Here is a 3,711-nt window from a genome sequence, read left to right on the forward strand (position 1 = left end):
ATGAAATAGTAAAGCCCAATTACACCGAATCAGGCCTCTGCGCACTACACAGCGCCTCGCATGCAATATCGGGCTCTTTGATGTAGTCCTCGGGCTTCTCAGTCGATCAATGCTTTAAACTTTTTTATTCGCGGTTCCTGGTAGGTTGGCTAGTGAACAACCGCTCAAAGCGGGGACAGTTTCATCCCAAAACATTTTCACTGTTCATTCATCAAATGTAAACTACGCTCGATATCTTTCGCCAAACTGTCGCCAAATCTATTAAAATCTATTTTTAATATGTTGGAGTGTCGAAGTTCCAAAACAGTGTTTCGGCTTGAATTTCGCAGAATCTATTCCTTCATTTACTGAAAATTGGCTTAAACATAGCAACATACTGTCGATGTCCAGGGAAGGTTGCAAGAGAGAGTGGGCGGACGTGTATGGCGCCCCGAAGCGCCCCCCCCCCCCCCCCACCAGCCACCCACCCTAATGGAATGGCTCAGTCTTTAAGCTCTATAGATGCTCTCTAGTTGTAGGGATATCGCCGCTATAAATAAAGTTGACATCGCCAACTGTATCTGTGTGTGAGCGAGTGGCAGATTCTACAAATACATCTCAATGTCAGAGATAACTTATGGCTGCCTGTTACATCTTATTGCACCCAAAGGTACCGTGACTTCATTAGTTTTATAAAATAACAGGATCGGGCATCTTTATCTCTGTTAATATACTGATTCACTGAACGTTTTCAAACTAGTTCTTAAACGGAACTGAATTAAACACACGATCCCTAAAGGTGACCATGTTGGTCTGACCGGCACAGTAGCTTAGTGTGTTCAATAGATCGATAAAAAAAATGGTTCTGAGCACTATGGGACTCAACATCTTAGGTCACCAGTCCCCTAGAACTTAGAACTACTTAAACCTAACTAACCTAAGGACATCACACACATCCATGCCCCAGGCAGGATTCGAACCTGCGACCGTAGCAGCCCCATGGTTCCAGACTGCAGCGCCTAGAACCGCACGGCCACCGCGGCCGACTCCATTAAAAAAAAAAAAAAAAAAAAAAAAAAAAAAAAAAAAAAAACTTGGGAAGGTCTCATTGATTGGATTTGAGGGGTGTCATGGAACATCCGCAGAGAACTGCTAACAAAAAATGTTGAAGGAACAAATAGATAAAGAAAAAAGAATAGAGTACTAGACTCCAGCCCTGGAAGTTCCAGATTCACTCCCGGGCAGGCGTGGAGTTTTTTCCTCGGTCAAATCTTTTCAGGGCGAATCTAGCTCCACTCAGCCTGCTGCCAAAATCAGTACAGTGGATCTTTCCCGGGGGTAAAAGGCGACCGTGGCAAGGGAGCCGGCACCACTTCCCCACGTAGTGCTGCGGCGAATAGAAAGATTGCACTCGACCAGCAGCCAGGACGATAGTCCGGGAACGGGCCTTACCTTCTTATTGATGGTTACAATGTCTGTGTTTATACGTTGTCTGTATCTTCAGAATACAATGTCCTGCAGACATGCATGCATTTCCGAAAGAACAGACATTGTCACTGACGATTACAGCTGTGGTAAACATTAAGAAACAGATTCGCACTCTGCGACTATGCATCAACGGCAGCTGTTTACTACACATGAAAATCTGTGCCGTGCCGGAACTCGAACTCGATCAGTGACATATCCATGCCTCGACGGGCTAAAATGACGTAATACGAGGGGCGTTCAGTAAGTAGTGCAACAAATTTTTTTTCTCGGCCAATTTCGGTTGAAAAAATACGGAATCTGTTGTGAGACATAATGTAATATTCCCACTTCAGCCCCTTATATTTCCATAAAATTCTGATAAGTAGCGGCGCTATACGTGGCCTTAAAAATGGCGTCTGTAACGGAGGTGCGCCCCAAGCAGAGAGCTGTCATTGAATTTCTTTTGGCGGGAAACTAGAGCACTGCAGAAATTCGTAAGCTGTTGCAGAATGCCTACGGAGACCTGGTAGTGAACAAAAGTACGGTGAGTCACTGGGCGAGGCGTCTGTCATTATCGCAACAACGTCCGCAAACCTATCCGATCTCCCACGCGTCAGTCGTCCGCACACAGCTGTGACCCCTGCCGACGCTCTCACTCGAGCTGATCGTCGGATCACAGTCGAGCACCTCGCTGCACAACTGGACGTCTCTATTGGTTGTACTGACACATTCGTCCACCAACCGATGTACTGTGTGCCCGCTGTGTACTGCGTCACTAACAGAAGATCGCAAAGACCAATGGAGGACCATCTGTGGGAAATTGCTTCCGTGTTACGAGGCTGATCATGACAATTTTTTGTCCAACACCGTCACAGGCCATGAAACATCGGTTCATCACTTCGAACCGGAAACAAAACGGCAGTCCGTGGAGTCTCGCCACGCCACCTCACCTTCGAAAAAAAGTTCAAACCAGCATCCTAAGACGGTAAAGTCGTGGAAACGGTCTTCTGGGACTCTGAAGGGGTTTATTCTGCTTGACGTCCTGCTCGCCTCCCCCCTCCCCCCCCCCCTACCTCCCCTCAAGGTGCAACGATCAACTCCGAAGTGTATTGTGCTATTTTTGTACTTTCAACATTGCAGCCCAGTCAGCAATCGTGATAATCTAATATATAAGAAACTGTCAGCCTCGACTGTGGTAATGAAACAAGCCTTTACGTAGGTTTCATCCCAAATAATTGAGCCTTCTTCAGAAGATATATCTGAATCTATAATGTGTCTAAGAGGGCATGGTCTAGAAATAAAACTAAAACAGCCGGAATAGGCGTAGTCACATTTTAAAAATGCGGTTCATAAGTACTAAGTCAGAACCAAGACTTAAGCTCTGCCGTGCACCTTATCTCCATGGACGCCGTGCGGTGCGCCCCGGGAGCTCACGTGAAACCCCAGGGAGACGCCGTCCATGGAGACGAGGCGCACGCCAGAGCTTAAGTCTTGGTGTTGATTTATTACTTATGTACCGCATTTTTAAAATGTGACTACGCCTATTCAGGCTGTTTTAGTTTTATTTATAGACCATGCCCTCTTAAACACATTATAGATTAAGATGTATTTTCTGAAGAAGGCTCAATTATTTGGGCTGAAACCTAGCTAAAGGTTGGTTTCATTAGCGCAACCGAGGCTGATAGTTTCTTATATATTGTATTGTGCTACCCTCAAGAAACTGAAGAAACGACCTCGGCGTGTTCATCGCCACTAAAAATGCTTCTCCATGTCAACGCAAGGTATCACACAAGTCTTCGCACCCGAAAGCAGCTCACAAAACTTCACTGGACTGCTCTTGCTCATCCGCCCTACAGCCTGGATCTCGCACTTCCAGCTTCTATAACTGTTATGCCCAATGATGGATATACTCCGCGAGAAGAAGTAGACGATGGGGAGGTTATTGATGCAGTAAATCATTGGCTCCGACGACGACCAGTAGAGTGGTGCAATGTTGGCATACAGGTCCTCCCAGCAAGGTGGCATAGGGCCGTCTAATTGAACGGAGATTAGGTTGAAAATAGGGTTTGGAATCCTGAATAAAACCAACGTGCTTTCAGAAAATAGATGTGTTGCATTAATTATTGAACGCCCTTCATATTTCCCTGGCCAACGGCCTTGCCGCAGTGGTAACACCGGTTCCCGTCAGATCACGGAAGTTAAGCGCTATCGGGCTGGGCTAGTACTTGGGTGGGTGACCATCCAGTCTACCGAGCGCTGTTGGCA

At 46.4% G+C, this 3,711-nt stretch overlaps 1 pseudogene; it reads left to right on the plus strand.

Moving 5' to 3' along the window:
- Positions 1–3,593: 3,593 nt before the first annotated feature.
- On the plus strand, positions 3,594–3,711 carry LOC126237576 (5S ribosomal RNA; annotated as a pseudogene).

Source organism: Schistocerca nitens, chromosome 2 (genome assembly GCF_023898315.1).
Source record: "Schistocerca nitens isolate TAMUIC-IGC-003100 chromosome 2, iqSchNite1.1, whole genome shotgun sequence".
NCBI classification, from domain to species: domain Eukaryota; kingdom Metazoa; phylum Arthropoda; class Insecta; order Orthoptera; family Acrididae; genus Schistocerca; species Schistocerca nitens.